Source organism: Ranitomeya variabilis, chromosome 7 (assembly GCF_051348905.1).
Source record: "Ranitomeya variabilis isolate aRanVar5 chromosome 7, aRanVar5.hap1, whole genome shotgun sequence".
In the NCBI taxonomy this organism is placed as follows: domain Eukaryota; kingdom Metazoa; phylum Chordata; class Amphibia; order Anura; family Dendrobatidae; genus Ranitomeya; species Ranitomeya variabilis.
Window position 1 is genome coordinate 149550844 of NC_135238.1, and position 14757 is coordinate 149565600.

Sequence of the window (14757 nt, forward strand, 5' to 3'; positions counted from 1 at the left end):
TGTATCAAGGCACCTCAATGGTAAGTCTGTTGGAAGGAAACAATGTGGCAGAAAACGCTGTACAACGAGAAGAGGTGACCGGACCCTGAGGAAGATTGTGGAGAAGGACCGATTCCAGACCTTGGGGAACCTGAGGAAGCAGTGGACTGAGTCTGGTGTGGAAACATCCAGAGCCACCGTGCACAGGCGTGTGCAGGAAATGGGCTACAGGTGCCGCATTCCCCAGGTAAAGCCACTTTTGAACCATAAACAGCGGCAGAAGCGCCTGACCTGGGCTACAGAGAAGCAGCACTGGACTGTTGCTAAGTGGTCCCAAGTACTTTTTTCTGATGAAAGCAAATTTTGCATGTCATTCGGAAATCAAGGTGCCAGAGTCTGGAGGAAGACTGGGGAGAAGGAAATGCCAAAATGCCTGAAGTCCAGTGTCAAGTACCCACAGTCAGTGATGGTGTTGGTCCACTGTGTTTCATCAAGGGCAGGGTCAATGCAGCTAGCTATCAGGAGATTTTGGAGCACTTCATGCTTCCATCGGCTGAAATGCTTTATGGAGATGAAGATTTCATTTTTCAGCACGACCTGGCACCTGCTCACAGTGCCAAAACCACTGGTAAATGGTTTACTGACCATGGTATTACTGTGCTCAATTGGCCTGCCAACTCTCCTGACCTGAACCCCATAGAGAATCTGTGGGATATTGTGAAGAGAAAGTTGAGAGACGCAAGACCCAACACTCTGGATGAGCTTAAGGCCGCTATTGAAGCATCCTGGGCCTCCATAACATCTCAGCAGTGTCACAGGCTGATTGCCTCCATGCCACGCCGCATTGAAGCAGTCATTTCTGCCAAAGGATTCCCGACCAAGTATTGAGTGCATAACTGAACATTATTATTTGATGGTTTTTTTGTTTGGTATTAAAAAACACTTTTATTTGATTGGTCGGGTGAAATATGCTAATTTATTGAGACAGGTTTTTTGGGTTATCAGGAGTTGTATGCCAAAATCATCAGTATTAAAACAATAAAAGACCTGACAAATTTCAGTTGGTGGATAATGAATCTATAATATATGAAAGTTTAATTGTAATCATTACAGTATGGTAAATAATGAAATTTAACACTATATGCTAATTTTTTGAGAAGGACCTGTATGTCAGTGAGACACATATATATACTGTATATATATATTTATAATAATAATCAGAAAAATTCCCACGCTCGAGTTCATCTGAGGTTATGCCAGCAGGGGGCGCAGCACCGCAAGTCTAGGTAGCTACGTTCCCCTGCTTTCCATTCATTCCCCAGATTTTACAGCCAGGAGCACAGCTGCATTAGCAGAGCTCCTGCTTGTAAAATTATTTAACCCTTTCAGATGGATTTACAGCGTGGGACAAGACTGAAGGACGGAAGGTATGGGATATTGTTGATTTTTTATTTTAACTTTGTTTCAGGTGACAAGGATCTTTAATTGGATTGAGAGTATAATAAACTATTACAACAACCTGTGTCTTTATTTCAATAAAATACTTTTTTCCTAATGTGTGTGTGTTTTATTAACCATTTACTACTATTGGATTAATAATGGATAGGTGTCTTATTGACACCTCTCCATTATTAACCTGGCTTAATGTCACCTTACAATAGCAAGGTGACATTAACCTTTCATTACCCCATATCCCATCACTACAGGGGAGTGGGAAGAGAGAGGCTAAGTGCCAGAATAGGCGCATCTTACAGATGTGCCTTTTCTGGGGTGGCTGGGGGCAGATGTTTTTAGGGGGGGGGGGTCCTATAACCATGGTACCTCCCTAGGCTATTAATATCTGCCCTCAGTCACTGGCTTTCCCACTCTGGTGGAGAAAATTGCGCAGGAGCCCACGACAATTTTTTCCGTGATTTAACCCTTTATTTTAACAGCTAGAGCCCCCAAATTTTGAACACAGACACTTGGAACATTACTAATGAGGACTATGTAAAAAAAATAAGGGATATGAAATGGTTTACTGTATGTAAACCATGTCTCATATCCTGTCGGGTTTTGGAAGGAGATAGCAAAAGCCGGCAATTGAATTACCGGCTCTTCTGCTATCTAGTGCTGTATGAAATATAAATATCTACTATATAATTGTCTAAGGGGTACTTCCATCTTTCTGTCTGTCCTTCTGTCTTTCTGTCACGGATATTCATTGGTCGCGGCCTCTGTCATGGAATCCAAGTCGCTGATTGGTCGTGGCACAACGCCCACGACCATTGCCACGACCAATCAGCAATGCGCACAGTCCGGAAGAAAATGGCCGCTACTTACTCCCCGCACTCAGTGCCCGGCGCCCGCATACTCCCCTCCGGTCACCGGTCACACAGGGTTAATGCCGGCGGTAACGGACCGCTAATATTAACCCTGTGTGTCCCCAATTTTTTACTATTGATGCAGCCTACGCGGCATCAATAGTAAAAAAATGTAATGTTAAAAATAATTAAAAAAAAAAAAACCTGCTATACTCACCCTCCGTAGTACGCCGACCTGTTTGCGCCTGCCGCCATCTTCCATTCCCGGCGATGCATTGCGAAATTACCCAGAAGACTTAGCGGTCTCGCAAGACCGCTAAGTCATATGGATAATTTCGCAATGCATCCTGGGAATGGAAGATGGCGGCCGGCGCGAGCGGCTTGGCGGAGCTTCGGTGGATCCCAAGCGTCGGTAACTGCTTCCTGTCCTTCCAGGCGCCAACGGAAGGTGAGTACAGTATATAACTATTTTTATTTTAATTCTTTTTTAACAGGGATATCATGCCCACATTGCTATATACGTGGGCTGCGCAATATACAACGTGGGCTGCGCAATATACAATGTGGGCTGCGCAATAAACTAAGTGGGCTGTGCAATATACAACGGGGGCTGCGCAATATACAACGTGGGCTGCGCAATATACTATGTGGACTGCGCAATATACAACGTGGGCTACGCAATATACAACGTGGGCTGCGCAATATACTACGTGGGCTGCGCAATATACAACGTGGTCTGCGCAATATACAACGTGGGCTGCGCAATGTACAACGTGGGCTGTGCAATATACTACGTGGGCTGCGCAATATACAACGTGGGCTGCGCAATATACTACGTGGGCTGCGCAATATAGTACGTGGGCTGTGCAATGTGCTATGTGGGCTGCGCAATGTACTACGTGGGCTGCGCAATATACAACGTGGGCTGCGCAATATACTACGTGAGTTGCGCAATGTACTGTGCTGGCTGCGCAATGTACTGCGTGGGCTGCGCAATGTACTGCGTGGGCTGCGCAATGTACTGCGTGGGCTGCGCAATGTACTGCGTGGCTGTGCAATATTCTACGTGGGCTGCGCAATGTACTGCGTGGGCTGCGCAATGTACTGCGTGGGCTGCGCAATATACTGCGTTGGCTGCGCAATGTACTGCGTTGGCTGTGCAATGTACTGTGTTGGCTGTGCAATGTACTGCGTGGGCTGCGCAATGTACTGCGTGGGCTGCGCAATCTACTGCGTGGCTGTGCAATATACTACGTGGGCTGTGCTATACACTACGCATACATATTCTAGAATACCCGATGCGTTAGAATCGGGCCACCATCTAGTATATATATATGTGTCTCACTGACATTTATTTTAGCTATTTTATTCTAACCTGTCAGTGTGATTTTACTGTACACCGCACTGAATTACCGGCTTTTCTACAGAACACCACTGCGTATTTCTCGCAAGTCACACTGTTGGTCCGTGTGTAATCCGTATTTTTCTCGCCCCCATTGACTTTCATTGGCGGATTTTTTGCGCAATACGCTGACAAACGCAGCATGCTGCGATTTTCTATGGCCGTACAAGACCGTAAAATACGGATGCGTAAAAGCTGGGCCATAGAGAATCATTGTACCGTGTGCAATGCGTATTTTCTGCGCCTCTCATACGTCCGTAAAACTCACTAGTGTGACGCCGGCCTAATACAGCCTTCTGACTGCACCCTTATAGCCGTAATAGGTGAAATTCCAACAGATTTTCAGTATTGCCTGTTTGTTTTTTCTTCTCAGCATGTAGGAGATAAGTAGTAGCTGCTGCTCTGTCCTCATAAAGAAAAATGGAAATTTTAATTAAGTACCAGGGAAAAACACACCCAGAATGTCATAAAACATGCGTAGACAGAAAGATGACAAACATCTCAGCTGATTCCTCATGTATTTGGGTGGAGGACTGATGCATAACTACTACCACACCTCTCATTGGTTTCTTATATTCATCACTTTTGTTTTGAGTTTTAGGAGGGAAATTAAAAGGGTTATATTGAGTTCAAATTGTGTTTCGCATCAATTTGTAGAAAATTATAGCAAAACCGTGAATTTTACCCCAATTTTGTCCAAATCTTTTCAAAACCCATGATTTATCTATGCTACAACATGTGAACTCCCTAATGTTTTTTTTTTTTTCAATTATCCTCATAAAACTTGCAACATAGTTGTGAATACAAAAATGTGTTTGAAATTTTCATTTTGAGTGGAAATCATGAATGTTGAATTAACCCCTTCCTGACATGGCTGTTTTCCATTTTTGCATTTTCCTGTTTTCCTCTTTTTCTTCCAAAAGCCATAACTTTTTTACTGTTTCGTTGACATAGCCACATGAGGGTTTGTTTTTTTGCGGAAAGAGTTGTATTTTTGAATTCCCTCATTCAATCATGTGATATACTTTTTCCAAGTGCCGCAAAATTTATTTTAAGTGTCAGAAAAAAAAACAACAGAAAAGCAGGTGTGTCCAGTGAGTGGTGAAGATAAAAAATAACTTTTAATTGAAAATATATTAAAAATACATCCATATATATGGTATCCAGGACTCAGTACACACTGATTATAGATCCCAATGATGATCTACATGTTTCGACCTGGTGGTCTTAGTCATTATTTTTGCATTGTATGGCAGTAGCGGCGTTATCCAGCATTGCTATTTAGGCAACTATATAAAAGCATTCTTTGGCATATAGCATAAACTGTTAGGATGGAGTTTTATTCAAGAGAAACATATGCTGTTTTCATTTGGTTTGACCTTACATAGAGAACTTTAAGTATGGTTCCATATAGCTCTTTGATTTACACTTTATAATGGAAAAGTACTTTTGCCATGGTGTTTTTTCTTTGCTTTTAAAAAAAATTGAAAAACGTACAGTGAAATCTCTATCTCTACTAAAAATCTAAAATGAAGTACTTGCAAAAATCAAATGCTAAAAGCAGAGGAGTGAACATCCTGAGCTAAAAAAAATTCTTACTACAATAAAATTAATGGAATTGCTTTCATGTAATGTTTGCCTGGTATAATAGTTTAAATGTAAGATACCTCACTAGATATACACCACTCAAAACCACTTATGCATTAACATATATTGAAAGTTTACCCAAAACATATAAAACACAAAAAAGAGTAAGAGAATATAGCTGCTGTCCTCTAGTTGCTATCAGAATCATAATATGAGAACTATGTGTAGTAAGGACTAGTCAGTGAAAGGGGTATTCTCAAATTATTAATTTTTTTTAGTTAGTTAGACAGGATGACAATAAGCAAGTTTACAATTGACTTGCTTTTCCTTTTTTCTGCTGTAGTTTTCCTGCAATGAGAGCTTTTATTATACATAGTGTACAGCTTCTGTTCATTTAGCTTTGTCAATAGTGCCTGGCCTAGTGTATAATAATAATCTTTATTTTTATATAGCACTAACATATTCCGCAGCGCTTTACAGTTTGCACACATTATCATCGCTGTTCCTGATGGGGCTCACAATTTAAATTCCCTATCAGTATGTCTTTGGAATGAGGGAGGAAAACGGAGTACCTGGAGGAAACCCACGCAAACACAGGGAGAACATACAAACTCCTTGCAGATGTTGTCCTTGGTGGGATTTGAACCCATGACTCTAGCGCTGCAAGGCTGCAGTGCTAACCACTGAGCCACTGTGCTGCCCGACACAGCAGCTAAATGCCAGCTGATTTTCCCACGCTGAAGAGTTAATTTTAGTTCAGGCTGCCAGGGAGTGCAGCTTCGGTGATGTCACAGCTATTCACCAAAGCTCCGCTCTCAGCATTTCATTCACTCACCAGTAGTTCACAGCCAGGAGCGGTCGCATTAGCAGCGCTCCTGGTTGTAAACTGTACATTAACCTAGATATGGATTACTGCATGGGACTGACTGTATGCCGGACAGGTATGGTATATTGTTGGTTTATTTTTTTTACTTTTTTTTCCAGGAGATCGAGGGCTTTGTTTGGAATGGCAGAGTAATAAAGATGGAAAAAATGTGTATAATATTGTATTTCATTAAAATACTTTTTTCTGACTGTGTGGTGTGTTTGATTAACCCTTTAACTACTCTAGGATTAGTAATGGATAGGTGTCTTATTGACACTTCTCCATTACTAAGCCGGCTTAATGTCAACTTACAATAGGAAGGTGACATTAACCTCTCATTACCCCACTTGCCAATGCTACAGGGCAAGTGGGAAGAACCGGGTAAAGCTCCAGAATTGGCGCATGTAATAGATGCACCTTTTCTGGCCAGCTGTGGGCTGATTTTTTAAGGCTGGGGGGCCCATATCCATGGCCCCTTACCAGCCTGAGAATAGCAGCCCACACCTGTGAGTTTTGCCGGGTTGGTTGTAAAATATAGGGGGGACCACACATCGGGTTTTTCTTTCATTCATTCTCCTCTGCTCGCGCTGCTGCCCGCCGAGCAGGGGAGAATGGATGACAGCTGGCTTCAGCACCACAAGCAGGGGAACAGCGCTTACTGTAGCGCTGCTTCCCAGCAGTTGTCCGTGTGGTCCTGATGCGGCACACGGGCGGCATACGGTTGCCACACGTGTGCCACACAGATGTATCACACGAACACACGGACACGGATATCTCCGGTACCGTGTTTACCGGTACCAGAAATATCAGGACGTGTGAAACCAGCCTCAAGGAGGAGAACTCGCCCCACCAGAAACTAGGAAGTAAGGAGACTGCAGCATTGTAAGCTGCTCAAGAGACAACTTGAGAAAAACTCTTTAAGCTTAGAAATCAGTTAAATCTGAGTAAGACAGAACAACCTGTATTCTCCACATCAGGACAAGGCAGAACGATACATTACGTTTGCTTTATAGTACATTGTTCACTTTCCAATAAATGTTCAGGCCATAATTATATGCAGAAATATAGCTAATGAATAACCAGGGAAAATGTAAGTCTGGGTAGTCTGAATATTGTCTGTATAGAAGGGCACATTTACTTATATATTACAGCGCAGCGAGTAAAGTATTCCCAGCATACCAAACAGAAAAATTTTATATTTCTGTTGCAAAGCTGTCTGCCTTTTTGCAATTACAGATACTACAAATGTTTTAAGCATTCAAAAAAGCAGGTAGGAAGCTTGATAACTACGTTGTTTATGTTGAATTTCATTTTCTTTAATGCAATTAAATCAGTAAACTTGCATTATATTGATAACCATCAAAATATCAAGCTACTCTTTATTAAAATTCAACATCGTGTTCAAACCAGCTCTAATTTACTGCGATGCCCTGCAGTCTGTCACCTATTGACTATAATTAAAAACATATATATCTTTCTGTGTACAGAATTACGCAAAGAACAAATGTGTCTTTGTTATATAAAATAGGAAAAATGGCTACGCAGAATTCTCAGATAGGATAAGACCTGGATTTATCTCACATTTATGGCAGATTCTGCGGATATACACATGAACTACAGCTTGGTTACATAATGCAAACTGGATTGCAGATGTGTCCTTCAATGCTCTCCTGAATGCTATACTATTTTTCTTTAGACCTAATTTTACCCTAGAAGTAATACTGTATACTTACTATACTTACTACTGCATACAGTGCCCAAGTCATACCTTATACAAAGGAAAAGCTGAAGATATTATTATTATTTATTATTATAGCGCCATTTATTGCATGGCGCTTTACATGTGAGGAGGGGTATACATAATAAAAACAGGCACAATAATCTTAAATAATACAAGTCACAACTGGTACAGGAGGAGAGAGAACCCTGCCCGCGAGGGCTTACAATCCACCAGGTATGATTTTATGTTTTCTAAACAATAGTGCTATATAATGTCTGAATATTACAAAGCCATGCTTCATCCACATAATGCTACCATAAATAAATCAAACGTTACAGCCGTACACAGCTCAAACAATACGGCCCTACAGAGCCAAAATGAATACCACTTACTTCCTTAACAATCAAGCATCTCATTAGTTTGTGCTGCAATATTGGTCATAGATCTTACACCAAAACTGTTCGCAGATTTGTTCTGCAGCGGTTTGCATGTTGTGGTAGCCTCAGGGGTGGACACAGACAGGAAAGCGCCACTGCACAAGAACAGTACATGGGCCCTTGTAGTGCAGTAGAAGATCATAATGCACCTGTTTATGTGCCTATGACAGAATTGGTTTGCTGCTTTTTAGGTGATCGTTCCCCCATTCTTACCTCTTGGACCCCTGTACGGCTGCCCCAATGATCTGTAAAAGGAAAATATAAAAAATAAACAGCTAAACATGGCTTATTGTCCACCTTATGCACCACTGTAGACAATAGATCAGTAATGTTTATACTGTAGATACATTGTAAAATATAGAACCAGATTAACAATAATTTAGAGGGATCGAACTTTAGGGTCTACCTTTTTCATAGTAACAAATTGCAAACAATTATCCTATCTTCATGGAAACTATTTTTGCCGTTCGCTGCAGATTGTAAGAAAATGCAAGATCTGTATTTCAACGTATCCGATCCTTTGTTCTTACAGAACGTAAACCACTGGAATAGGTGTCTCTTCCTATTGAGAACACATGTATGCTCAGCGGATGCATGTGTATAAAGGGTGGTGGGGTGGGAGGATTAGATGTCATTGAACAAGTGTTAAGCCAACAGCTAAAACATATGGACACAGTTAACTGAAGAAATTAACAATTTAGCTACCGAATCAGTCATAATGTATGAACTCACAATATGAATCTCAATTCTTGTTTGTAAACTATTCACAGGTTTATATTATTTAACAGGGTATTCTCAAGTTGACTATTGAGCAACTCCCAATTCTGTCATCTACTTTCTAGTTTCTGGTGGGGTGGATTCTCCTTCTTGAGTGACAGGTCAGGTGATTAGCAGTACTGTAGTATTAGTAAAATTATAAGACTCAACACAAGTACTAATGTAACAAATTCAGCTATCAGTGGTTTGTTCTGAAGTCTACACTGATATCACTATAATTGGATATAGAAATAACAGGGCATTTGCTTGAGACAGTAAGACAAAGGGCTCCTGGGGGATTATGATTTTACAGGACTAATAAGAGCAGCCTATTAGGAGAGGGAGGAGGAGGGAAGTGAGTATCTAACTGATGTAAAGAAGTGAATGGGCTGAAAAGAGTTGACTGGTATGTTAGGAGTTAACTCCTCCCATGGAATATAACTATTGCACACACTCTACCAGGAACTAGTGGCCAATCTCAATGGAGATATAGAGCCCTATTTCCAGGAGAATTACACCGGCTAGAAAAAGAAAGACAATTGCAAACTAGCTTACTTTCATGCTGTCTAACTAAAGAAAGGATTTTAATAATGTGAGGGTACCCCTTTACCTAAGGAGATTGTGTTCTCTATAAAAAAAATTGTATGTCCAACCCATAACTATTACACATAATGTCATTGTGAATCAGTTGTGTATGGAGTCATAACAGGGTTGTCATAGAGATTCAGGAGGCCTTCATATGTCTCTGAATTGGTACAAAGGCTATAGAAGCTTTTTTTCCCATTTGGATCTTAACAGAAAAGAATGATGTTGTGCTTCACAGGACGTTGTATGGAAAAGAATAGTATCACAGTTATAGAGTCCAAAAGAGCAGTGGCGTAACTTGAATCTCATAGGCCCTGATGCGAAAGCTCCAACGGGGCCCCAAATATTTTAAATCTTTAATAGCAATAGTATTTTTCTATAGGCCAAAGGGACTTTTATGTCCCTTTAGGCTCCAGGGCAAATGCAACCCCTGCACCTGTTGTAGTTACACTCCTGCAACAGAGCCTGTATCTCAATGCACTCCATGCAAAGCACACGTACAGGCTCGCTCACATGCTCCACCATACTAGCAAAAAGGTGCTTGGATTAAAACCCGTTAAAGAAGTGTGTTTATTTTTTATAGAATGTATACAATGCTATAGTCTTTATGGAGTAGCAATAAAAGGTTGAACTTCACTATAAAAGATTTTAGGAGCAAAATAGGAACAATAACAGCAGTTATGTAACAGAGCAATACAAAACTGTTCCATGAATGCCTGATTAATAACTACAGTTATGTAACAGAGCAGTACAAATCTGTTCTATAATACCCCATTATTACCCAGCATTGTCACAGTGTTTCTGCTCTGTTTTATTTGCCCATTAAACCTTTGTGGTTATAGACAAATACATAAAAACAAAGTTGTGACTCACCGGACACTATTAAGAACTTTAATGAATTACTGAGGATCTAAACGTCTTCGCCAACAGATAGTTTATAGTAGTCTGTCGTTAAATATTATATCATGGACACAGAAATGTCTGTCTATTGTGTAAGGAAAACCAATGGTAATCATGTGATTAGGCCGTGTGGCATTCATGTTCCCAAAAAAAGCATTAAGTGAAAAGACAGAGAATGGTGCAATGGAGCAAATCTACAGTATATCTGCTCACTGTAGGCTTAAAAAAGATTTCATGTTATTGAAAAATCTTTCGACAATGTTTCATTTTACTCTGAGTGGGGAAAAATTACTATTTTCAGCAAATATGTTTCAATTTCTTACTATTTTCAACATGTTTAATTGATGGTAGTAAATGAGAACAATCTTCTTTAGCCCTCATTCACCTGTCCGTTTTACTCACATACAGGAAATACGGACTGATTATTTTGATCAGACTTTGATCAGAGTGTGGTTTGAGTGTCATCAGTTTTTCTCGAATGTGGAGGAAAAAAAAAGTTTCTCCACGCTCTACTTTCTGGCAGTCCATGAAAATCGCACACACTTGGATGTCATCTGATTTTAATGACCCACAGACTTGCATTGCTGATTTTGAGCCGAACGTCTGATCAAAAACAGTCAAGCGTCTGCGATTTCACCGAACTTGTGAATGGCTCCACAGACTATCACAGGTACGAGTGCTATCCATGAAAACCACGGATATCACTCGTAGGCCGGGGATTCTCACATCAATACCCGCCACTCAGGACCGGAGTGTGCGGCTACATGTATTTCTATGCATCTGCACGCTTCGGTCCCGAGGGCCGGTGGCAGTGCCGGGTATTGATGCGAGAGACTCATGCGAGTTTCTCGCATTGTACTCGCAAAGCGTGACCCTGGCCATACATGAAAAATGAGAGGAAGATCTATTAAATCCAATAAACAGCCTTTAAAACCATTGGGGACAAAGGATGTGCCAACAGAGGAGCAGTGGGGGGTCTGGTAGGTGATTATTGTTTTACTTTAGTATTGCCATATTTATAAGTAGTGGAAACCCCTTTAAAGTCTCAGCCCAATGTATACAGCTGACCATACACGTGAAAGGTGCCATTCGAATGCTCATTCTCTGTTTTATGCAAAATCCATCATAGACATTGATAGCATTCTGTATTTGTCTGTGGATTATTGTGTTCTTACACTCATTAAGAATGGAATTCTGATAATATATACTGTAAATATTAGGTATCACTATGTATCCATTTCCCTAACATAGAAGTGTGGGGACATGAAAGGTGTGTCTTTATTTTAAGTACATTTTATTTCAGGTGTTATTCCTTCCAGAATACCTTGGTAGAGTGAGTCTTCTGCAACTAGATTAAAACCACAATAGATAATGGTTTCAACATTGTATACTTTAACCACTGGCACACCCTTCCATCCATTCATTTGCTTTTGCTTGTTTCGCTTTGTTGTTTTCTTTTATCAAACCTCCTCTGCTTAAAGGGAATGTGTCATCAGAAAATGACCTATTGCTTAAATCAGTTCTTTGTGTTAAACTTATTTTTTTAAAACAAAAAATACTTTTTTTTCATATCACCATGGTACTCATATAATGACATTTGCATAAGTTCATTAGATGCTTCAGTACAAAAGCTAGAGCTGAGTCAGTCTATTGCTGCTAATGTACACTACCGTTCAAAATTTTAGGGTCACCCAGACAATTTTGTTTTTTTCCATGATAACTCATACTTTTATTAATCAAATGAGTTGCCAAATGAATTTAAAGCCCAGACATTGACAAGGTTCGAAAAAATTTTTTATTTGAAATAATAATTTTCTCCTTCAAGCTTTACTTTGGTCAAATAATGCTCCCTTTGCAGCAATTACAGCATTGCAGACCTTGGCATTCTAGCAGTTAATTTGCTGAGGTAATCTGGAGAAATGTCACCCCATGCTTCCAGAAGTGCCTCCCACAAGTTGGTTTGGCTTGATGGGCACTTATTGCATGCCATACGGTCAAGCTGCTCCCACAACAGCTCAGTGGGGTTGAGATCTGGTGACTGCGCTGGCCACTCCATTATAGATAGAATACCAGCTGCCTGCTTCTTCCCTAAATAGTTCTTGCATAATTTGGAGGTGTGCTTTGGGTGATTGTCCTGTTGTAGGATGAGCCTGCTGTTGCACCTGTGTTTAATATGCGTTAATGCCACAAAATATTTTGATTTTTTTAGATGCACACTGATATTCATTAACTTAATGTGGCTGCTAATGGACTTTGTAATGATTGTCACTGTATGATCATTTATGATGTGGGTTTCTTGGAGCTCACTCTGCCTTGTTTGACTTTCCCTTATTTATATTTTTGATTCTAGATTTTATCTACTTGTCAATAAAATATTCTATTTTATCTCGGGACTGATTAGAGCCTGTTTGTGCTCTCCTCTGACAGGAGTAGTACACACCGTTGTAGGAAATCTTCAGTTTCTTGGCAATTTCTTGCATGGAATAGCCTTCATTTCTAAGAGCAAGAATAGACTGTCAAGTTTCACATGAAAGTTCCTTTTTTCTGGCATTTTGAGAGTTTAATGGAACCAACAAATGTAATGCTCCAGATTCTCAACTAGCTCAAAGGAAGGTCAGGTTTATAGGTTCTCTAATCAGCCAAACTGTTTTTAGCTGTGCTAAATACTTGCACAAGGGTTTTCAAGGTTATTCTAACCATCCATTAGCCTTCTTACACAGTTAGTAAACACAAAGTACCATAAGAACACTGGAGTGATGGTTATTGGAAATGGGCCTCTATACACTTATGAAGATAGTGCATTACAAACCAGACGTTTACAGCTAGAATAGTCATTTACCACATTAACAATATATAGAGTTTATTGCTGAATCATTTAGTGTTAGCTTCATTGGAAAAAAATGTGCTTTTCTTTCAAAAGTAAGGAAATGTCTATGTGACCCTAAACTTTTACACGGTAGTGTACTTGTGAATTTTGTAAACAAACAGGAATCATACATCTAGAATTGCCCCAGTGGCCAGTGTAAAAAATGCTACATTTCCAATTATTATCAATTGTGATATTAAATATTAAAAAAATACTAAAGTAAACAAAATTATGCATTCAACATTAAAACCAGATTTAAACAGTTATCTCTGAATTACGGTCAGTCAGAAGTTGTGGTCACAAGATGGCGGATTGGGACAGGAGTGGTGCCAGGAAAAGCTGAAGACAGGGTCTGGAAAGTATAAAACTAGAGTCAGGTAGCTTAGATTAGCAGCAACACTCTAGCGCTGAAATAAAAAAAACACTGAATGTTTAATTGAGGTAATTTCCTAATAAGTTGGTAATCACAACCACTGCTGTTAGAAGCAGATCAATAACCTATCCTGATTTTCTGGTATTGTGCTTTAAAATTTACCTGTCGTTACATGTGACTTTTCTGAAAAAGCTGTCGTGTGTGTACATGAAATACAAAAATAGGGAAAGCGCTCCTTGTGTAAATCTGTGGATCTTGTGTCAATACCAGATGGTGCACTGCTCACTGCGGAGGTGGTGCACAGCAGGCGGCTGCAGCTCTGACCGCTGGTTCCTAGGTGGATACTGCTGGAATTGGAATGAACATTTGAGAATCAGAAAAAACTTGCTGGATATTATGGGCGCTGTCAGTAGATGAAGGATCCTTTGTTCACTGGCAGCACTCGGAATATCCCTCAAGTTTTTTCTGATTTTCAAATGTGTGTGTTCATGAGGAATAACACTGCTTTCTAATGATCTTTTTACTCGTAGACCTGAGACCGGGACAAGGGGGCATCCTCTACGTCTGGAAGAAAGAAGGTTTAAGCATAATAACAGACGCGGATTCTTTACTGTATGAGCAGTGAGACAATGGAACTCTCTGCCGTATGATGTTGTAATGAGTGATTCATTACTAAAATTTAAGAGGGGACTGGATACCTTTCTTGAAAAGTATAATGTTACAGTTTATATACACTAGATTCCTTGATAGGGCGTTGATCCAGGGAACTAGTCTGATTGCCGTATGTGGGGTCGGGAAGGAATTTTTTCCCCCAATGTGGAGCTTCGTGTTTGCTGCAACATGTTAGGTTAGGCTATGGGTTGAACTAGATGGACTTAAAGTCTTCCTTCAACCTTAAATACTATGTTACTATGTATGTCACCTTTGGTCATTATATGACTTGTGTCTTAAATTTTCATTTGTCCCTGAGCTAGTGAGTGGAGA

The 14757-nt window shown here is 40.2% G+C and overlaps 1 protein-coding gene across 2 annotated transcripts in view; it reads left to right on the forward strand.

The window, feature by feature from the left end:
• LOC143784151 (aldehyde oxidase-like) overlaps positions 1-14757 on the forward strand; it is a 181190-nt gene that overhangs the window by 13314 nt on the left and 153119 nt on the right. The gene's annotated exons all lie outside the window — the stretch shown is intronic.